This window comes from Brachycentrus maculatus, unplaced genomic scaffold (assembly GCF_059751285.1).
Source record: "Brachycentrus maculatus isolate JH-2025_06_01 unplaced genomic scaffold, ASM5975128v1 h1tg000091l, whole genome shotgun sequence".
Lineage (NCBI taxonomy): Eukaryota > Metazoa > Arthropoda > Insecta > Trichoptera > Brachycentridae > Brachycentrus > Brachycentrus maculatus.
Window position 1 is genome coordinate 822,683 of NW_028280845.1, and position 24,793 is coordinate 847,475.

The window sequence follows — 24,793 nt, forward strand, 5'->3', positions numbered from 1 at the left end:
AAAACTGTACTGAAACTAACATAAAACCCCATCAGTCCATTTAATCTTCACGTTCGTTTGAAAATGCCATAACTAGGAGAAACAATTGTCACAATATTAATTTTTATGTGTTTTTTTTTCAATAAAATACAACTTAGTAGACTCAAAAAATCTGTGTTTGATTTAACAATTAATACATGAATTAAACCCCCGTGTTTAAAACATTTATTAGTCCATTATAATAAAATGATAATTAAAATACGTACAACAGTAAACTCGTAAATTAAGTTAGCGAATGCTTTGATTGTATGTATAACAAATCGCTCACTCCTTTCAACAACATAATATATAAAAAAAACGTCAATTTTCAGTTGTGCATGTTTTCGAAATGCCCAGAAAATGTACTATATCCCAGCAAAAAGCGGCATATTTTTAACTTAATATTTACCCGCTACAGGGTAGAAAGTGTTGTTTTTGCATTTTGAAGAAAATATATTGTTTAATTTTTTTTTTTTAATATCCTAAATATTTTTCAAATGGAGAAAAAACATTCAGATTTTACCTAAAAATATCTGTTGCACAGTAAAAAGATCACTTGCTTGCTTGGCTTGATATTTATTTTTAATACATTTTATTATATTTTTAAACTTTAAAAACGATCTCCTGAAAAATCAAGTTTTTTGATATTTGACGTTGTTCAAAGGAGTGAGCGAAATGAGTAAAATAATCCTTCGGATACAAGTTCGTGATTCAGGACGCGTGCTGATTGAATCATTTATTTACCGAGTGATTTGTAATGCGTTTCTGGTTTAACCGACCAAATCACGGGCACCGTCAACCTTGTACCGAGATAAGACCGTACCGAGTGGCGCCTCGCTGAAACGAAGATACCTCACCTGCAGTGTTTATTACAAACAGTGACTTCTGTCTACTAATGTGCCACATTTTCATACAATCCATAACTTGTATAAAATTCTATGATTCATCCAGACGCCCTTATCAAATTCACAGAAGAAACATCGAACTAGAAAAAATTAAATCAAAATTACACATTATAGGGGGGAGTATTCGGTTGATTGCGAGTACATCCAGTTCAGTATGCGCCCAGCTGCGCAAAAAGCTGCACGTGTGGACTGCGCACATTTTTAAAGAATATATCGTATATTAGAATTGGTCTTTTTTTTAATAATTTATATTGGAAAAATATTTTATCATTTTTTAACTCCTTCTTCTAACTCTTATCCGCACCCAATGGTGCATAGGGCACTGCATCGTATAGAAGCAGTGTTATCTTGATCGTTAAATACACGAAGGAAAGGTGATCAGCCTTCTGCTTCAGGTACCAGTCCATAGTTCAGGGTCATATTAAATAAATATTAGACGGAAAAATCACTAATATTTATTTGGACCCTCTTGGGAATCGAATCCTCGACCTCCAGCATGGCAACCGAGCACTTATTTAGAAGAAAAATACACGTTTTCATTACAAAACGGTATTTTAAGCAAAAATCCAATTACGTCAAATTTAAGTTGCGATTTATGGTATGTTGTGCATTACATTCTTTCCGAAGCGAGCCGAGCCAAATGCACTAGAGAGTTCAGTCAACCAAAAGCGTCATAATACGAATTGTACTCGTATCGTAAAAACGCGAGAGTTCGCGTTTACGATATCCGGCGCCCTGGCCGGCTGCCAGCCACACACGTGGCCCGTGGCCGCCACCAAAACCCGAGGAAAAGTCAACAAAACGCCACTTTGCGGTGTCAATTCACATTTGGCCGGCGATCAAGTCCACCCGGGGGGCGGTCGATGCTCGCTACTTTTCCCTTTCGGGCGAATCTTGGCAACGCACAACATTCTGACAGAGTCAATGAAACACTTGATAAAATCTTACGCGAGCAATTATGTCAATCGGTGGGCATTAATACACCGAGATGACATAATGTCTATTCGACCGAATATAATAATGGTAATTTGGAACTGATGAATACAACTCCAACATGACTCTCTGTTTGAGCCAGGCGAGCACTCACGATTTTTTTCCGTAATCACGCAAAAGGACGGCAAATCGATGAGAACATGTATTTTCTTAAATGTTTTTCGCAGATACTCTGTGCCACATTTCACAAAACATTAACAAATAAAACTAGAGCTTTGTTTTTGACCACTTTAATTATTGGTACTTTTCTTTTTCCAACCGGTTTCGACAAAAACCTTGTTATCTTCAGGGATACATGTCTATCCCTGAAGACGACAAAGTTCTTGTCGAAACCGGTTGGAAAAAGTACCAATGATAAAATTAGTTTAAAAAGTTGAAGCTTTATTTTATAAAGAACGTGATTATCTAAAATTGGCATACAGCACATGGTAAGATTCACAGATAATGGAGATTTTATTTGAAAAAATAATTTGAAATGAAAACGTAATTATCAATTGTTAGTTACTATGTCATGCTGAAATATTAAGATCGTCGAGTATTCGTAAAGAGTCGCCTTTTTAAATAATAACTTTTTCTACTATCTTCTTTGTCATTTTTGTGCATTTAAAAGCCCTCAGAGGGCTAATTTTTAGGAGATGATTTTTGTCACGAGTTGTTGTAACATTCGAGAGACGAGCGAGCATGACAGCCGAGATGTTCACTTATGTAGATAATCCATAAATAGAAACAAATAGATTTTCAAGGCCCGAGAACAAACGGCTGCTTGCATACAAAGGGCGCATTGTAAGCGAGTTGCCAGTGTTTTCAGGAATATTGTGTATCCCGATCACGCCCACTAGAACGAGACTACATCCTTTCTGGAAAGAGTCGTGAATGTAATATTATGGAGTGTCACCGTGTCGCTCCTCGCTCGTCAAACGGGAGCTGTCACGACATGACCGAGGCATGATGAAGCAGATTTCTGTCGGATGTTTTTAGCTGTCTCGGAGCATTTTAAATAATTACAATACGACTGAATGGTAAACAATAGTCCGCCTCTGTAGCGCGGTGGAAGGCGCGCATGGCTACCGTGCTGAAGGTCCCGGGTTCAATTCCTAAAGGGCTCAAAATAAAATGAGTGATTTTCACTCTCGTATTTATTTAATATCACCCTGAACTGGTACAAGAAGCGCAGGGATTTAAAAGTTACAATTTATGATAATGTGCCTTCACTGAGTTTTTTCGTACCGAGGGCCATATTTTACAATATTTATTCATAAAATAAGAGAGAATGACTAAGAAATTATATGTAGCGAATGTGAGAGGGAAAATAGAACGAGGACGACCGAAAAAGACTTGGCACGATCAGATCAATCAGAACCTAAAATCTGGCGGTGTCAAAAGTCTGCGTAATCGGAGGGCATGTATGACTAGATGTATGGATGTGAAGGAGGCGAGGAGTGTATGTCAGGACAGAAAAGTGTGGCGTTCCATACTCTCTGCCTACCCCTACGGGTAAACGGCGTGGTAGTAGTAGTAGTATTTATAAAATTATATGAAAAAAAATTGTTTATGACAAACAATTAAATACGACATGGCGAATGATGCGATCTATTTCAGATCTACCCCCTTTCATTATCCATTTACGAATAGCTATTTTATAATTAGTTTTTATTTTAAATGACTTTAAGCATACTGGAAGCAGGTCGTACAACTTTATTGTGTAGTAATCGAAGTTATTTTAACCAAAAGAGGTATGCGTTAGGTTTTGTTTGATGTGTTCCTGTTTTTTGGATCTTGTAATCAATTTTAATACTTATTGCAGATGAAAATAATCCCAGGGAGGCAAGTCCAAAGTAAGAATACATCCGCGCTCATGTCATAAGTCGCGGTCGCCTCATGCATAATGTAAAGAGTGTGGCATTAATGCGCGCAGCGGACAACGGTACACGGTGCATAGGGCCATGGGCGCCCGGGAGTCAGGAGTCGGGAGGAGAGGATCGCCGCGGTACAGGGCACCGGTACACCGTCGCTGGTATTCTGCTACCCTGGTACTCTGACGGGCGTGACGCCACAAAGGCCGGCCGTCATCGCGTCCCGAGGGGTCAATGGCAAATTAATTTCGCACAACGCCCTTGCACTCTGCTGAGGCGTTGTAAAACTCGCGCTCGTCAGGAGAGATGGGATCTGTCTGCGTTGTACCGGACGCTTCCCGGCAGAACAAAGTAAGCTATAATTTGACGAAAATTATTTCGAAACATTGTAAAGACAAGACAATAATTTTTCATATTTTTACTTTTAATTCTACTTGGTAAAAAAATATCGTGATTTCTTAAAATCTATTGTGACACGTATTCCGCAATATTTTAAAATACATAAATTTAGACTTTATTTTAAAGTTCTCAAACAGTGTTTGAAAATGATGCGAAATTCATCGAAACACGTGCCACAATTGATTTCAAGAAATAGTGGTAATTACTAAGTAAATACCAATATATATTCAATACACAGTAGACAAATATTACCACAAAGTAACTACCGAACGGATTAACGAAGAAATTACAATGTACTTTTAACAAAATATATCAACAAATCAAGAGATTCAAGTGATCCGATAAAAAAATAGAATAAACGACGTATTGTTTACCTATCAATACGTGTATAGAATGTTAAAATAACGAGAAACATTTCTAGCCTTCATTTAAAATTGCAACAACAATAAAAGTCGGAGTTGTCTTCATCTTTTCTGAAGGTTCAAAGTTCGAGATATTACTCAATACACAGTCCGCACTTCAACTCAGTCACAACAATTCCCATTTTCTAAAATAATACCCTCGATTTTAGCAGAAAACCGCACTGACAATATACAAATTCGTACGTCTTAACGTGCCGGTTCGGAACATTCTAGGGACGTGTTTCGTATTGCTTTTACAAGTCGACAGAGAGAAACTGAACCTTTGCAAAACGTAAAAGTTTAGAGCGAAAATATTATTCATTTATAGAAGTAAATGATGAAAATTATGCTCAGCCATAAAGTTGAAGCTGATCTGGAAGATGGTAATGAAGCACGTTCTCACGAACACGACCAAATGGCTATGTCGTGCGCTATGCGAAACCGACTACCCAACAAATACCTGATACTTCACAACCGCAATGGACAAACTTAGTTTCTAGACTAAATTGCGGTTAAGATATAAGTATATATAAACATTTATACTTCTACTACTTCTTCTTCATTCTTATATATCCTCGGATTTGTCTGTTCCGTTATCCGTCTCTTGTGACGTGGAATGTCAGCCGTCACGCCATCGCTTTAGACGTCTTTCAGATGGTCTTCTTCTCTCTCTTGAAGAGCAATTCGGGCCAGTCTATTTTCTTGCATTCTATTGACATTGGCATTCAAGAATCGTCTTCACTGTTTTCCCCATCTGACTACACTCTCCGTACTACACATTTTCCAAATTTCCGTGTTCCTTATTCGGTCTCTTAACGTGTTTCCGGTTATGCACCTCAATGTCCTCATTTATGATGTTCTTTGAAGAGATTAGGGCCTCGCTGTGCCTGCTCTGATCTCTATCCCACATGTGGCAATCTGTCTTACACATGTTTAATACATGTTTACTTTGCTTTCAATATTCATGTGATTCTTCTTCCAGATTTTTTATCTTAGGCACCCCGATATTACAGCCGCTTTATTGACCTGTCTCAGAGTCTCATCATAGAGATTGCTAGTGCTACTAATAAATGTAACAGTTATACGTTTATAATAATTCATGTAAACACCCAATCAAATCAAGGAAAACTGTTGCTCCATGTCTCAACAAATAAGAAAATACTAATGACGAATGCAAATGAAAAAAATTATACCTTGGCACTTTTCACGCGGTAAAAATCACGGCAAGGTCGAATGTTACACTTATCTAATCTAATGACTAATAAACTAGGATTTCGAGCATCGCTTTATAGAAAAGATAAGACGTTCTGGGTAATAACATCGAGGATTTAATAAGAAATAAAAAATGAAGTAGGTATGCGCAAATCAATGATAAATCGTAATGCGTTAAAATAACGAACACAAGGCGAAAGTGTTCAGGAAGTACCGGATGTGGGACAAATGTCATAAGAAAATATCATGTCAGACAAATATTATCCATTATAATAAGGCGCGTGTTGTTTTTGATTCAATGCACACGTAGAGTGGAGAAATTCATAAGGTGAAGGATAAACAAAATCAGACGAAATCCAAAGGTAAAACGTTACAGTGATTAATGTTTGCTAGGTGTGAGAAAAATTTGCGGCGGTGCTATCTAATTCAAGTTCGTTTATTACTACACTGCAAAGGAAAAGGTGGGGTTTATGACGAGACATAAATGATTTGTAGAACGATTTAGATAAGAAAAAAAACGGGAAGAACATAATATTAACGCAATATTTCCTTGAGAACCAAGAAAAAAATCGCGCATATTTTTTTCTTCTAATTTACCGCTATGAATGCGTATTCGATATTCAACCAAAGTATTATACATACAGGTATTGATTTAATGATTTTCTTACTTTGCCGCATAATTTCACCGTCACTACGCGTTCAACCGTGTAGAAGTGTCTTAATCATACCTGCAACAGAAGAAAAAACAAATTAATTATGTAAATTAAACTCCGGGATTCGGGTCACAGAATGTTTCATAACGTCTAGCGGAGACATAAAAAAGGGTATAGATGTTGATGGAATTATAATACCGCGAACCAGTATAGAATAATGAAGGTGATTGAAAAACAGAAGCGAGAAGCGGTCCGCGAGTACTTCCTGAAAAGAGTCGTGCAACGGGATTGAGCCCTCGCCATAAACATAAGTTGACACTATCCTACTACGGGCGAGGTTATGTGACAGCCCATTTCCCCGCAGCTCGCTCATCACGCGGTCAAACCACAATAAATTATTATTATTATTCATTTGCTATTGCCATTATTAAATTGCCCAACTCGCACATTGTCTCGCCGGAATTGCTGGAACGTGTATGTTTTGGAGTTCACTGTCAAATCACCAAGCAAACTGACACTTTAGCGCTCCCCAAGAGTAGAGCAAACTCTAAACATAGTTCCTATATTTATCGTTCATCAAAACTGGTTAGCGATGAATATGGGGATTTTGATATGTTCAACTCGACATTGTCAGCGATGATATCACAATCATTGTAAGTCGATATTGATATCGTGGGGTACCGTACAATTTGTCTTTCATTTTTCCTCTTTTCCCTTTTCCTCCCTCCCGTTCCTCTCCCAGGTATTTTTACAAGTGTGGAATTTTGTTATTGGAACAGTACAAGTACTCGTTTTTTTAATATTCATTTACTTATATGATGTAACTGTTCTGTTAAATTCCCACATAAAAAATAGTATTTAATTTGTCTTGCCTTGTGGATTTCCATATTTCTCAGTCGGGTATACGTCGATCTTGGTGTTAGCGACCACGAGTAATTTACCCGACACGAGTCAATCACGCGGTCAGTTTCATGTGTTGGACTCGGAGCATTATTATAACTGCTCGAGAGAATGTAAGCTGAATTTATGACAATGTAAACAAAGTCTGACTTAAGTTACTTGTATGGGTGAGTAGGCTCAAAATAATAACCATTTCCTGCACAATCTGCACACCTCTTAAGGCACATTTCGTCGGAGCAACAATTAAACCGAATTTATTAAGAGCAATAACTCGTTAGGCCCCTCCCCAAGCCTGTCATTACCATAGTCTCGAGCGCACATAGGAAATTCAAGACGGTTGATTTATGTCTGTTTTGATTCCGTTTCGGATGCCCGTCAATTAAAAATGTGTAACGATCCATTTAACGACCAAAGTTAACATAGACGTAACTCCTAGATCGGGCGGAAGGCGAGTTGAACCGACGGCGATAAAACCAAATACTGGCGGCTCGACCTTTGCGTCGCGTCGCATCTTGCGGGATTTGGACTATCGCCATATACAACAGCATTATAGAGTCCGATGGCAGTTAACACGTTATCCGCTAGTTTCCTGAGTCGCTCGGCCGTAAACGGAGTCGAGTTTGCATCCCCGATACCGGCATGGGAGGCGCTTCCGGTGGCCCCCCCAAGCCGAAAAACGGCAACGTGTAGGTACTAATCTATCGAACCATTACCGCGTAATCGACCATCTTCTATTAAAAAAAAATATGCTAACAGCATTTTAAAAACAGTAAAGACCATTCGTTAGTCTTTTTTTGTAAACACAATTTGAAGTTTGAACTTTAGCCTGAACGTCTTGATTTTTGGTGTTATTGACCTGCGTATTATACTATTCAGTGTCGTGATAGTTTTATCTAATTTAATAAAATTCAAGGTAAACCGTACAAAGTCAGATTATAACGAAAAAACCAAAGCGAAAGAGAATTTGATTATAATTTACCGTTTTGTCTAACGTATATCGTATTCAGCTGCGTGGCAAATTGCCGAAGTAAATATTTGTTTGTGTCTTTCATCACGTTGAAAAGCAACTCGATGGGTATGTACGTCCGTGCGTGTCCTCTGTGGTACGGAGACTTATGGAGTTCGTCGCGACTCTGCCAAGTTCACAGGCAGAAACAGTTAGCCGTGAAACAATAGTAAGATTTGTCCATCACTCCGCTTGCATAATGTTGAGAGAAGCTATCGACCTTTACTGTAAACTGAGGAGTGACGAGGTATATTGGAAGTGCGAGGAACTCGTGTGAGGCATTTTAGCTTAGTGCTTTTAGGCAAGATTGGATATAAGAAATATTATTAAAGATGTCCGATGATATATGGACAAGACGTGAACACGAGGCTACAAGGACGCTCGTCGACAAGATGGGTGGACGATGCTCGGAGCTTCATCGGTGGACAAATTGAATGTCCGTCGTAAATTTTGCAAATGTCCCGTAATCTGGGATTAAAGTTTTAATAAAATAATGTATATGACATTTGTGTAACAATTATAGCAGTCTAGATTACAGTCTACTCCTAATTTAAATAAAATTGAAACTATTCCATTGACATCATTAAACTGGATTGGCATGAATTTCAATGATATCCAATGATTTTGCTAACATTTCTGTCAGTACTCCAATGATATCCAATGATTTTGGTTAAATTTCTGTCAGTACTCCAATGATATCCAATGATTTTGGTTACATTTCTGTCAGTACTTCAATGATATCCAATTATTTTGCTTTCATTTCTGTCAGTACTTCAATGACATCCAATGATTTCGGTTACATTTCTGTCACTATTTCAATGATATCCAATGATTTTGCTTACATTTCTATCAGTACTTCAATGATATCCGCCGATGTTTTGGATATATTCTAATGACAGGCGTTAGTGTACTTCAATGTCTTTTACGTAAAGAAGCCCTAAGAGGCAATTCATTTCAGTAGCGGGTGTCAATCAACCGATTCACTTTCGTGCCTTTTTATTCTTACGGACAAGTTTATTGCGTTTCGAGGAAAGTGGGTCGACACTTTGGACACTCGACTACCGGTTACCGGCGGATAAGAGGGTACGTACGTATAATACGTTCAGACGCAGAGGAAGAGAGCGCCAGTTATGGGAAGCCTCACTGTCGGATGTTGGATGTGTGTATCGCACATTTCCGGTAGCATTCGCAAGAGCCAGCTCCATCAGATAAATTAATCCATTAAAATAATTCAATCATGTTTACACCTTTTACTATTGATATCCTTCCTTCCAGGAAACGGGGCGGTTATGTTGGTCAAATGGTACGGAAAATGCGTACAATTCTCTATCACGTTGTAACGGTGCCTTTTAAAACACACACGTATCTACTCGTATGTATATTAATTGTTATTAATTTAAATTGTTCGTTCAATTATCTAAATTATTAAGAAAAATAAATCGACACAATTGCCTTAAAAGTGACGTTTTAAGGCCCAACATGCGTTAAATGGTAACTGATTTTTCTCTAAATCCAGGTAACATTTTACGTATTTGATTTTTCTTATTTTATCACGCCCGATTTTTAAAGAATGTATATTCGATGTTTTTTGTGTTTAGAATATATGTAGGAAAAAAAATATTTTCTAAAACTCCTTACCCCTTCAATAACTCTTTTCTTTTCAAAACCATAAAATCATTTCGAAGTAAAACTTATTTTTTCAATTAAAAATCGGTGTTTTAAGCAAACCATTCAATTACGTTAAATTAATTTGCGGGCTATCTATTATCCCGCATTAAAAAAAAACTAAGTTTATGTTATTTTGATGAAAGAATATTGATCATTTTGCTCACTACTTTCAACAACGTCATACATCAAAAATCGCAAATTTTCAGTTGTGCGTGTTTTCGGAATGCCCAGAAAATGTACTATATCCCAGCAAAAGCTGCATATTTTTAACTTAATATTTACCCGCTACAGGACAGAAATTGGTTGTTTTTGCATTTTGAAGAAAAGGTATTGTTTCATTATTTTTTTAAATATATACTAAATATTTTTCAAATGGAGAAAAAACATTCAGATTTTACCTAAAAAGATCTTTTGTTACACAGTAAAAAGTTGAATAAGTGGCTTGATATTTATTTTTAATACATTTTATTATATTTTTAAGCTTTAATCTTCTGAAAAATCTAGTTTTTTTTATATTTGACGTTGGTGAAAGGGGTAAGCGATTTGAGTAAATTTGAGGCATTTTAGACACATCTAATATCGAGTAGAACGATTTTACAGTGCATCGGGAATACATAAATCATAGACTGCATAGCGGCCGAGGCGGGGCACTAAACACTCTGCAAGACGATGTACTGAAGCCCATAAAGATCCTTACGATATCCTTCTTCCCCGACAATAATTCATCGACTCTTCATTTATTCCACTGCGCACAGGCCTGGGCTTTCACGCTGCATATTGTGTATCCAATTATTAATTATTGCAAGGAGAGCCTCAGCCGCCAAGCTAATTCCATGCATCCAAGCACAAAAGGTTATTTGTACGACTGTTGCATTACTTCTAAACTAACTAACTAACCAACACGCCGCTACCCTGCAGGGGTAGACAGAGAAAATATAATCCGTCTTTATGCAAGCAATCTTCGCCTCTTCCACATTGATGCATCTTCTCATGCATACCCGACGATTATTCCGACTCTTGACCCGACCACTTTCAAATATTTGATACACTTGATCATGCCATTTTTTCTCGGTCTTCCTCTGCTTCTATTACCAACCATATTCGCTTCATAAATTTGTTTTACTATTCTTTCTTCACTCATTCGATTCAAATGCCCAGACCATCTCAACACACCTCTCTTAATTTTATCGATAATGCCTTGGGTTCTTTTCTTACATCACCATTCGGACATCTATGATACAACGTGTTGCAGCACATTCGTCTGAGAGAGGGCATTTCGACTGCATTCAGTATTTCATCCTTCTTTTGCCAACTCCATGCTTCGCTTCCACTTTACATAATAGTTGGAGCCAGGACTCCACTGTGTACTACTGCATTGCATCTAACAAAAAATTAAAACAACGGAGGAGGTGAAAACAACACTAGAGACGTTCTTCGCATCGAAACCCGAAAGTTTATAGTCAAATGGGATTAAAAAGTTGACAGAAAGTGGAAGAAAGTCATTTAAGATAGTTGAAAATATGTAATTAACTAAATCAGTAAAGTATACTGATGCGAAAAAAATCATTTTTGTTTTCATGAAAAAATACGACGTTACATCAATCTAATAAATATTGAAATATGTACATAAAATCCTCGAGATTTGGCCGTGGCCTGTGGATACTACTTGATCAGTATCAGCAGACCAAGAGGAAAATAAATGAATGCAGTACATACAAGTAGCTTCATATGTTGAAGGTATTATGTACACGGGTTTAGTGGTTGTAAACCACAATTAATAGAAAGGCGAAACACCGCTTCGTATCAGATGTCGGCGTACATGAGTACGAGTATTCTACAGAACTTGCATAATATTTTTTTGCATCTTCCGGCAAGATATCATATGCGTAAACAATGGCCCGCGATTGTAGGAAGCGATAGTCCATTATACGCTCGGGGCTGTAGCAAAATGATCGCAGAAAACGGCGTAAGATTTCACGTTCAATGCGCGGTACTCATGCAGTCGAATAAGGCTGCCGATTTTAGATCTTAAACAGTGAAGAAACAAAGTGAAGGAGTCGTATATTCGATCACCGATCACAGGTTGCGAAAGGCGAGAGAAAACGCTCGTCGAAACGGACAAAGTTGCAAAAACATGCTGTACAATTTACAAACAGACCAGGGCTATACTTACAGTCGAAAGATAACGAGTTCAAAGTGGGGAAGATGACTTTAACTTTTATTTCAAATGACTTGATCAGAATTGTCAAGATGTTCATAATACACGAGGACATAATAAAAATACACGTGGAGCCGATAAACACAACTAAATTTGGAGTATATCCTGTCCTATCAGCGGAAGCTAAACTGGCAGTGCACAACGGAGTCCTGGTTCCAACTCTAATGTATGGAAGTGAAACATTGAGTTGGCAAAAGAAGGATGAAAGTAGACTGAATGCAGTCGAAATACGATCTCTCAGAAGAATGTGCGACAAAACGATGTATGATAGATGTGCGAATAGTGAAATAAGGAAGGAATGCAAAGCTGAGATAAGCATTATCGATAAAATTAAGAAAGGTGTGTTGAGATGGTTTGGACATGTGGAACGAATGAGTGACGAAAGAACGGTAAAACAAATTTATGAGGCGAATGTTAGTGGGAAAAGAAGCAGAGGAAGACCGAGAAAAACATGGCACGATCAGGTTTGCCAAATACTTGAAAGTGGTCTGGTTAGGAGTCGTAACAATCGGCGGGTATGTATGAGGAGATGCATAAACGTGGAAGAGGCGAAGAATGTTTGCAAGGACAGAGTGGTGTGGCGCTCTATTCTCTCTGCCTACCCCTGCGGGGAAGCGGCGTGATGGTTAGTTAGTTAGTTAGTTAAGTTTGGAGTAAGGTCCTTGCAATATATTGCCTATTCCTAAATTAACCAGCTGCCTGACATATATAAAACAGAACCCAGTCAGGGATCCAAAATGAATGAACTGAAAAAATACTTTATGGAAAGATATTTGTTTTAGTGATTGGTTATATTTTCTCATTTGTTTCCTTTTAACATGCTTCTTACCTTATGTTTTTATATGCCTATTTACTATACCTGTTTATTGTTTCACATTTTACATTTTGCACGGTGTTAATTTTGTTGAATTTTTAATATTTTTTTACTTTTTATTCGTGTTTCAGTCTTGTTAACCTTAATCCCGAAATGAGTAATGGTATTTACTCATCGGGAATATTTTATATGTGACTTATGTATGTAATATGTTTTAAAATAAATAAATACTGAAAATAAAAGAATTGGATGTTTGCTTTTTGCCAAATAGAAGTAACGTTTAAGTGAACACATTGCATATTCAAATTCATTCTTCCGCATGTGCTCCCAGCCCTGTTTGATAAATGAATGGTTAGTATTGATCCATCTACGCTACAAGTTTAACTAATAGCAGAACAGTGTAGCGAAATTTATTATCGAAAGGAAAGTAAAATTTAAGACGTTTGTACATTCAAACATGGACATGAAATACCCTAGATTTTCTAAAGTATTCATTTAAGCAAATATTTAGCGATAAAGTAAATAATGTTGTCGATCCGAAACGCCCGATCGGCAAGAAGCGATAAAATGGATAGGCGCAAGAATAAGTACCACCGGAGGCGACGATAAAACTGGTGCAACGGGAAGATATCGAGTGGGAGATGTTCATCCGAGGGATTAAATTGCGAAGGACCAGTTCCAGGGAGGAGGGGCTGACAACTCTTCCCGTTAGTACCCAACCACAGTTAGCGATCTCCAGGGAAACCTATCCAGGGCATGTGAGCACTCAATCCAACGGTCTACTGCGCCTAGAAAAAACCCACAAATGCAAGTATGGACATTTCTAGAGGTAAAGCGACTTAATGCTGCAGTAAAGCACAGCAAACTGCAACATTATCGAAGCGTTTTATTCAGAATAATAATGAAGAATGAGAATGAGAATGAGAATTGTACGTGGCGCCATCGCTGAGACATACCACTTCATTAATCATTGAGCAACTCATAATTCAACACATTATTATGCCAATTTTTTATTGTTAATGTCGAATGAGCGAGAGGCACTTGATACGCGAGAACTTTATGGATAAAAGAAGCAGTGAAATTGAGACAATGTTATCGTTACGGTCTCGTTAAATAACGGCGATTTTATTCGGTTGCACAAAGCTATAAAAATTGGTTTATACACGCCTCCTGCGAATACGTGGCAAGGATTTCGTAACTCGGCATGCAGATTGAATTTCTCGTCGTAAAACGTCGATAAAAACAGAGCGACCAAAGTCATTACGAATAAGGGACCCCAGTATTTTAATGCTGGATTAATCCGTACTTGGATTTTTATCGCATTTAAATGCTAAGGAACATAATACGATCTTACGAGAATATACAATAAAGTATTTATGCGTTTGTATTCCACAGACAAATAAACATTGCCAATACGATAGTAAGAATAATAAAAGTTATTTGGAAATTGGATATAAAAAAAAAAACATAATGGTTATTTTATGGGTAGATACCGTATTTTCTTCAATTTATCTGGGAGTGTTTGTAACATTCAAACAATGACTATGCATTTTGTAGCTTGTAACTAAATAAACATATGAGTATTGTGCTGGTATTTCGTGGTGGAACTGCATTTTAAATAATAATATAACGACTATAATAGGGTTTCCAACCCCTGCCTTGTTGAGTATTTCATAGAATTTTGTCTAGCATCCCACCAGTTTGATGAAGTCGGTAACGACAAAACCACTGGTCAAATCAAATAAATGTAAAAAAATATACAGTTGTTATTTTATTATATGTATAAACATTGTTTTAAAAAATAACATCCACTAAACATATTATTAATGGAGATACTATACATTTTTCATTAAAACCCTTATCTGCACCCTATGGTGCATAGGGCACTGCATCATATAAACGCAGTGTTGTTTTGATCATTAAAACGTGAAGTAAAGGTGATCAGCCCTTCGCTTCAGGTACCAGTCCAGGGTAATATTTCATAAATATTATAGTGAAAAAATCAGTAATATTTATTTGACCCCCCTGGGAATCGAACTCAAGACCTCCAGTATGGTAGCCGAGCGTGTTGACCATTACACTACGGAGGCGGACAAATACTATATAAAATAACATAATTGATTATAATAATTTACTGAGCCACTCGACAGTGGGCACAAAATAATAATTTATAACTGGTACAATTATTTATGGTGGCGCGCGAGACCGACTCAATCCCAGAATTACTTTAAAGGCAATGGACGAACCGAAGGAATTTCAATGAAACTGGCGATTTGTTATTTTTGCGCGGCAATTATTTAATTCTGGTGTTAAGAACAACAGCTAATGGACGGGGAACGGCGCCCGCCGGTGACTAACTGCGGACCTTGGTCTGACTGAAGAAATTACTGCACACTCGAACAAAGCGGTCGCCTGTGCCGCGGCGGCTCGAATACCAACAAGCCGTTTCCCTATTCTGTATTATTATAACGTCAATAATTATATTTATGTATGCCCAGTCACACAAAGGTACCCACGAAAGTCAGACGCTGCGACACGGTGAACCTTATAAGGTGCTAGGAGTATCATTACCGATTACCGTCAATTACCATCGACAGTAAATAATATTAGTTGAGCAGGAACGAGGAGATTAAATGCTCGTAAACAAGTCGATCGTTTTTGTAATTAATTTTTTCGCCAGACAGACTTCCACGTATCGCCCTTCAAGAAAACCCAGAAGGACGTAGACCCCCGAAAAGGTGAAGAGGTAGCTGGCAATCTATATTCCAGATAGATCTCCAGGAACTATAAAAAGATGAAGAAGAATAAAAATATTTATTCGTCAGAAGTTTTAGACGATCTTTCTGACTTGGGTGTATAATTTGGAATGACGTCCGGCTAGCCCAGAGATGAATGAGCGCTATCCCTGGAAATGAATGGTCCAATATGGACGAATTAACAATTAGTGCCAATACAAAGCATATAATTTCAGAAAAAAATAGCACGTAAAGAAAAGGAAGCAAATTTAATGCTTAGAAATATCGGGTAAGAAATTTGGGTGTGTGGTATTAAATTCAATCAAAACTGTAGATTCTTTGCAGGGTGGTTTGTTTTCAGCTAGGGTAAAATACCCGCGGGGGATTAACCGAGTGATTTGAGTAACGTGTTTGTAATGAACAAATGTAAGCAGTCGCAATAGAAGAGCTACTGGACCCTAGAGCGCCGCACGAGCTGATTTTGCAAATCGATCGACAAAGCTGATGAGTTTTGCTTTATCGCCGTGCAATATCTCGAATAAAAGCGAGTTTCATCAACGATATCACATCGACACTAAAATCCAGCAAGAATAGCCCAAAGCCTAGTATTTTTAAGTTTTTTAATTATTAATTATAAACAAAATTATTCAAGAATCTGAGAGATAAAATTCCAAATGTGGAAATCAGACACCGGACAAAAATTGTCGATATAATGCAAAGTCAAAGTGGCAACGGACAGGTCATGTGGCTAGGCAGAGAACCGACCGATGAACATCCAAAATTCTTAAATGGAGACCCTGAGATGAAAAAAGAGGAGTAGGTCGACCCCAAAAAAATGGGCTGATTACATAATTTCTGTCGCCGGTAAAACTGGACAATAACGGCTAAAGAAAGAGAAACATTGAAAATATGGAGGCCTACATCCAATAGTGGAGAGATGACTGAAGAAGAGAAAGGCCTGAATCTGAAAGGGTACCCTAAACGTCATTGTGAAATCACAAAAACATCCCCACGAAATAGACAATACGCCAAGAAATAGGCAATTACGAAAGGGTATGGGGTGTTCCATAACGTAATCAATATGGTTCGATAAGAAACTTTTGCCAACAAAGGTATTTCTTCCGAAACGATGTTGATGAAACGCAGAGATTTGAAGAATCTCGTGTAGAGGACAGTGACGGTAGCCGTGAAATAGCATCCATAATGTGAGAAGTCGTTAAACGAGACGGCGTTTCAGTGAGGTGTGGCTGCTATGATTAAATTTAGGAGCGAGTTTGATCGAAAAAAAAACAAGATGTCGAATCGAATTGAATCGAATTAAATAATAAAACAAAATCATCGTAATTATACAGCGGAATTGCGGTTCCGCCCATTCAACGCCACATAACGAACGATAAAAACATGCTTGATTGGCGCACAATATGCGCTATAATAAACTGTGCAAAACAATGTGGTAACAATATTTTTTTATAAATCATTGTGGGCAATGCAGGAAAGGGTATTTTCCTAGTTAATGGATAAGAAGGATCTAAATTGAAGACGACCTTAAACTTGATCAGAGCATTGTTATTTTGTTCGACCATAGCAAATTGGACAAAGCCTAAATTATTTTCACTTCTGAATGGATAATCTTACAATCCAGTCCCGTTAACACTCAACTTACTAGTTTATTGATCTCTGAAAACTTTTTATTGGTTCGTATACACACTATTATGGCTGAAAGAAGAGCAGGTGATTTCAAAAATGATGATGCCGTTTTTGGATTTAGAGATCACACAAAAAAACAAGATCTAATTATAGAATGGTTGGGTATTACTTAAAATAACAGTCATTTTTGCAGGGAAAATACCGTTTGTGTATTTTTAAAAGCTTTAGAATCAAAGGAAAAAGAAAATTTTCAGAGTAATAAGATGAAATTTATGACGTAGACACAAATAAACAATTAGACCGTACGAGTGTAAAATAAACCGGAATCACTTGGAGCCATCTGCATTCCGTTAGTTACAACACAAAATAAATAATAACAAAAAAGGCTAACGAGAGTACATCCGCATCTGCCCCAACGCGTCTCGGGTGACAAGTATAATACCGAATATGAAATACGCGTGTACGGACCTATTATTAAATGTTTCAACACAGAAATTGAAGGGAAAGTGCCAAGAGACTTTAATTGTACGCCCTTGGGTGATGAGATACCCGACTCAAAGAATCTGCAGATGCTCTACTCTCTTAACGATGTACATAAAATATAGATATCATAAAGAATGGACTGTCATCGCTTCATTGTGGGTTGTCACACAAGACACAAGATATCTATTCAAAATCAATCTAAGTATAAAAAAACTACAACATTGTTAAACAGGGAAACTTTCCATTATCGCGTACGTAAATTACCTTTCAAGTGAAAAGCCGGAACAACGATATCCGATAAGCAGTAAGAAACCCTATCCTCGCAATGCAGTCATACGTCACAATCGGTCGGAGCCATTGTCGCTTTGTCGGCGAAACGGAGCCGCTGCGGAACTGTCATCTGTCGGTCTCGAGTTGAAACGTAATGCAGTATGATGGATCAATTAGCAATAACCCAGTCATTATACGGGGAGCGGAATCGAGAGAGCAAAGGAGAGAGATCGGACGGGAGCCCAGCTCGACGCCAGAGGACAAGAGAACGTGCCAATTTATTATGTGCTCGAGAAATAACTCGATAAATCCGCGTAATGAATATCTTAACGGCCGATACAACTTTACGAGCTTATAATAGAAAACACAGAATTATTTACACGGCGTTGTTTACAAATCACTTATTCGCGACACTCAGACGCATAAATAGTGATAAGCTAAACCATTGAAACAAAGACATACGGAGAGATGAAATAAATAATGATATCTTAAGACAGGTAATGATAGATTCTGTTCACGAATTGGAATGTAAACAGTTGGCAGAAAGTGTCAGGTATCGTCTCGAGAGCAAATTCCTTCCCACTGACGAGAATATCTCCACTTGACACCGCCACAGCGGGCAGTCAATATTTGTACAAAGGCAGAGATGAACGCTGAACCGTACTCGAGATTCAAAGATGACGAGGTGTGAACTATAGAAGAAATGCTATCCCATAACAATTTAAGTGTTCCTATTCAAATGCACTATAAAAAAGTGTTTGCGATGCACAATATACTGATACGGATAAAGTAAAAGAAAGATGCATTTTAAGGTGAATAAAAACGAATACATCACCGAGCTGAACATCCGGATGCTAGAGCGAAACGAATTGTGTGATGGAAGACTCCCAACTGACACGAACAATACAGCAACCTGAATTTCTCATTTATTAGCATACTAACAAAGCGTCGTTGGACACGATGTAGCGAAGAAACTAGAAAAAACCCACACAAGTGGAAACATTTTCGTAACTCATCTCGCGAGCGATGGACCAAATGACACTTGGCAATAGCTCATTGCTAGACACTATGTGTAATGATTGCTCTACCTGCGATTTCGGAAGGTAGGAACCAAAATCGGGCTGCTCGCGTGGGAAGCAGTTTTGTAATTCTGTTATCGATTTTTTGCGATACGGTAATTTATGATCTTGCGCAAAAATACCACTCTTAAATTTGTCGCACACATATATCTTGTGAGACCATATTATTAAATTTTTCAAATTGTCTATTGTATTGTATCAATTTTAGATTATATTATTTAAATTACAAAAAATACAAAAAATACTTGTGGAATATAAAATCGTGGTACGGATTCGATAATAACAAAAAAAGTGTTATACATTTTTGCCTGACATACAATGCGATTGAAACATACTATATGTTTGCAACAAATAATTATTTACAAGTAAAGTGATTCTCTGGAAAAATTGAATAAAAATAAGGCATTTTTAAAATTACAAAAGCAAGGAATGAGGGAACGGGTTAATATATATATCTTCAAAAACGAGAATTGATAGTGTAAAATGTCGCAGTCGACAATAATCAACAATTTCGTAAGAGCTGTAAAACTAAGATTTTACGATATAGTAAAAACACGAATTCGGGATTATATCGCCACTCTACAGTGGCTGACCCGTAAAATAGTTCACTGTGCTGCCTACAAAAATATGAAAAGAACTTTAGGTCGACTGATGGTCGATAACAGTCTCAAAAATAGTCAAGAGTATGTACGTGGGAATCCAAGAATATACATGGTCGATAAAAACGTGGTTATTAAACAATAAAAAAAATACCGAAGGGACAGCAGTTGATCTAGTGTACTAATAATAAAAATTGACTCCAATGGCGGAAGTCATCTTCATAACACGGAAAAAAGGCGAGATACAATGCGTAATGGAATTGTAAAACGTGCGAAATAATTTCCAACTTCCAACAATGTGTGTGAATTATCTTGACGCGTCATACGGCGTTGCCGAGGTGGTAAACACAGCATTAACGAATCAATTACGCTCCATGAGACTGCGGAAAGTGCTTCCATTTGATGATGCTGTAAAACACGACAATAAGCTCATTGATATATTATTACGATGCAGAACTAAAAGCTTTCGATGATTCACATCCTTTTTGGCCAAAACGAGAGGTCTTAGCTACTCTTTCGAAATGGCACTTACTAGGTAATCCAAAGTAATGATTATAGCCTTCGACTTATGGTACAATAAGTGGCTCAATTTGAACGCGACAACGTACTTAAAATACGTCTTACATAAGTTAAGGATGTATGAGGGCAAGCAAGGTTATAAGTGACACCACAAATGAATTAATAACTGCAACATTTTGAGTGTGTCCAAATACTTCTTCACAAATCTGGATTATCACCAATTAGGAGTTATTTTGTATATTATTTTTTGACATCTCAACAAAGATTATAATTATCAAATTATACCTAAGCTAAAATAAAAAATGAAAATGATATTTTCTAGCGTTTCTCATGTATGCGAATATAATCCAGGATTCGGGCCTCACGTACAAATGAAAGAGTTTCTCCTCAATAAAAAGCCTCTTTCATCTCACCATAGATGTCTCTAGTGAAGTTCTTGTGATTCAAGAACAAGGTTTCTCAATTGGTTCATATATATAGAACTTCCAATAATTTAAGTAGTGTGGTTATCAATCATGGGTAGAATTGATGAATGTTACATGTGTGTAAGGCGATCATTTAAATCAGCTTGTGACGGTCGTGACTTCCATATTATTCGTATGTTGAGATGTAAAAAATTATATAATGAATAACTAACGGTTGATATTATTTTTTGACATCTCAACATAGATGAAGAAGAATGTGGAAGTCTGGACCTTTACGGGGCTTACGACCGTCACAAGCTGATTTAAATGATCGCCTTACACACGTGTAACATTCACTACTTCTACCCATGATTGACAACCACACTACTCAAATTCTTAGAAGTTCTATATATATATATATATATATATATATATATATATATATATATATATATATATATATATATATATATATATATATATATATATATATATATATATATATATATATATATATATATATATATATATATATATATATATATATATATATATATATATATATATATATATATATATATATATATATATATATATATATATTTATATTTATATATATTTATATATATTTATATATATATATATATATATATATATATATATATATATATATATATATATATATATATATACATATAAATATGATCCAATTTCGAAACATTATACTTAAATCACTAGAATTTTCACTAGAGACATATATTGGTGAGATGAAGAAGCTTTTTTATTGAGCAGAAACTCTTATATTTGTATGTGAGGTCCGAATACTGGATTATAATGTTGTTGACACACTCAACGTGCTGTTAACTAATTGTTGTACTTAGTTGTATCGACTAAAAGGAATATGGCAATAATTGCTAACCGCACCTAAAGGTGAACAAAGCGGCAATCACAATATTAGCACGACCAGATCACGCCAGTGAATCGGCTTCACATCGACTCGTGGCTCCGTTGATATGCGCCAATAAACCACTCCGAAGCTTGTCCGGTGTCCAGCGAGGCATTAGCATGCAAAAGAGACGAGATAAATTGCATCTCGAATAAGGCTCCGATTGCCGAAGTAACATTAGTTAGATTTAATCGGCCGTGTTTACACCGGGATATCGCATTACCGAAATGGCGACAGAAATCAATACTTGCCCACACGTTCGTTGGATATGTATGAGCCATCGACATAAACCGATCTAAACTGCGCCCATTTGGTGAATGCTCACAAAAGCATAGCCGATTTAAAATCGATCGAAACATATTAAAATCCAATTTGTAATTTTAATAAAACACTCGAAATTACTTGGCCAGATAATATCTGATCATCTGACACTTTTATTGTATGGAGAAAAAATGTCATTTTGCTAAAAATCTGTAATATAGAATTAATATTCATATTTATGTAATATATGCGATCCCTCAGACGAATGTGCGGCAAAACGATGGATGATATATGAAAGAATGAAAGAATGCGAGGCATTATCGCATAAGCATTATCGATAAAATTAAGAAAGGTGTGTTGAGATGGTTTGGACATGTGGAACGTATGAGTGAGGAAGGAACGGTTAAACAAATTCATGACGCGAATGTAGTTGGAAAAAGAAGCAGAGGAAGACCGAGGAAACCTTGGCACAACCAGGTATGCCAAATACTTGAAAGCGGCCGGGTCAGGAGTCGTAATAATCGTCGGGTATGATGAGGAGATGCATGAATGTGGAAGAGGCGAAGAATGTTTGCAAATACAGAGTGGTGTGGCGTTCGATTCTCTCTGCCTACCCCTGCGGTGAAGCGGCGTGATGGTTACTTTTAGTCAATATAAATTGTTTAGCACGTGTTTATACGCCTGCTCACTTTTAAATTCCCAGCATCAAAGTCGTGGGTTGGTATGTTTTCATTTATCGAGCAAATGCGAAAATCACTTACAGTCAGTGACACGGTAAACATTGCTAACGACAAGGGTTACTATCGACTTCGTAAGTCAGGTTGGCAACTGTCGTAAAATAACACGAAACATACCGCCTGTCTGGTTATATTTTGGTTTACATCTTTTTAAACACGTTCACTGCGTTCAATATATCGCGAATAATGACGAGATGCTGAAAAAACATAATAGCTATATTGTATAAAATATGATATATAAAATTTCTTTTTGTAGATACTAAAAGTACAGACTGTTCTTATTGTGTGTAGTATTCACGCGCAGCTCATGTTTATACTCGATTTGAGACAAGCGAGTACAAACATAAGTAATATAGTAACCAAAGCTGAGTTACACTCGCATATTATCCATGAAATTGAATTATTAATTTTATGTAATTTTTATTTATTCATTGCGCACCGACATGAATATTGTGTCAATACTGTAAGGGTATACTTCCATTTACGCTGATACTTTTAAGCCATTTTGACTCATTTTTAACACTTTTAACCATACGTTCCTAGCGCGTATTCCGTAATAGGAGAAATGTTATATATACACGCGCTTGGCGCGTACGCCGCATTCAACGTGTTAACACGACGTTCTAACAAAATTTCGTAATGGCCCAAAGACGTGCTACGAAACAAGAAAAGTATTCCTAATGAACTGCAAATCTACAAAACCACACAGTGGTTAAGATAACTGAATAGAGAGGTGATTACTAATAATTGTCTCCTAGTTATTGTTTGAAAAACCGTTGATGAGTGTTGCGCACGCGAGACAGTAATTTTGTGTGTCAAATTCTCCCCGCGGCTGCGGCGCCCACAGACCGTGGGCTGGATATTCAGCTGAGCCCAGGACGGAGGTGTCAGGCGCCGCTAGCATGGGCGAGGAATGTGCAGAGGAACTTTTTTAAAATTCAATTTTATCAAATCCGAGTCATTTAACTGCGCATAATGACGGAAATACGAGCCCAGGTAACTGTTCGATGCATTCTCGTGTCGATCATTATAAGGAAGGATGTTAAACACATCACTTAGGGACCGAAAAACGAATGTTTGGATAAGGGAAAAGACCAACAGATGGTTCAAAGAATCGCGGAATAAAAGTGGAACTGGACAGGTTATATGGCGCGTATGTCCGATGATAAATGGACGGATAAGGTGCTCGACTGGGGACCTAGAACAGGACACAGAAGCGCGGGAAGGCCCCAGACAAGATAGTCCGATGATATTAAGAAAGTAGCAGGCTTCTAATGGAAAAGGGTCGCGTCCAACAGAGAACTGCGGAAGTTCAAGAGGAAGAGGGCCTTTGTTCAATACTGGACACAAGAAGAAGGCTGAAGCAAGTAACTATGGATGAAATAACAAGACTATAAGGTCTGTGGTTGTAACGTCAACATTTCAAACTGCGACATCTCTAGTAGAAGCACTGCAATCGCATGAAATCTTTGTCGCTTCGTCGATAAAGACAAGTCTTACTAATGCCGCGGCAACTCATCGACTAAATGTGGAAAATGTTCAATATTTATCCGGGCATGAAATTATCGAAATTATCGAGTGACGTGGGAGCTTAAAAGAAAAAGTCGTCCTGGCGTGTTCTGTGTAAACCTTTACATTGAGCAAGTGATATGTTACGACAATTTTATGACAAAAAAACTGATTAATTTTATGGTAAAGAGAAACTTCGCTCGACTACTCACGAAAAAAATGGCATGCTTAAATTAATAATAATAAAAAAACAATGTAATTTTCGTATATTGGCATTGAATCTTAAGCTGATAAAAATTGTAATAAATGTTTAAAAAAACAATATTAAAAAAAGTTTAAGACTCACTTGCGTTATATTGGCTTTAAAAATGACACGCCAATAGTCGTAAGGTCGAAAGCTTTCAACGCTACTAAATTCCTGGGGCATGTTTCCACTAAACAACCGAGAGAGAATATCTCGCGTTTTATTGGGCATAAAAATAATATAATCCGTACTATAAAGCGGATCAGGAGAATGGTAAGCAGCGAGAGAAGAAGTAGATGGTAGAGACGAAGGAGCAAGAG

The 24,793-nt window shown here is 37.2% G+C and overlaps 1 protein-coding gene and 1 long non-coding RNA gene across 2 annotated transcripts in view; both read right to left on the reverse strand.

Annotated features, from left to right (window-relative positions):
* Window positions 1-24,793, reverse strand: part of Drak (Death-associated protein kinase related) — a 175,708-nt gene that overhangs the window by 47,091 nt on the left and 103,824 nt on the right. The window lies entirely within an intron of this gene.
* LOC148310561 (uncharacterized) overlaps window positions 6,450-24,793 on the reverse strand; it is a 55,695-nt gene continuing 37,351 nt past the window's right edge. The window contains exon 3 of the long non-coding RNA XR_015837381.1: window positions 6,450-6,509. This is a non-coding gene — a long non-coding RNA (uncharacterized LOC148310561). The remainder of the gene's footprint in view (window positions 6,510-24,793) is intronic.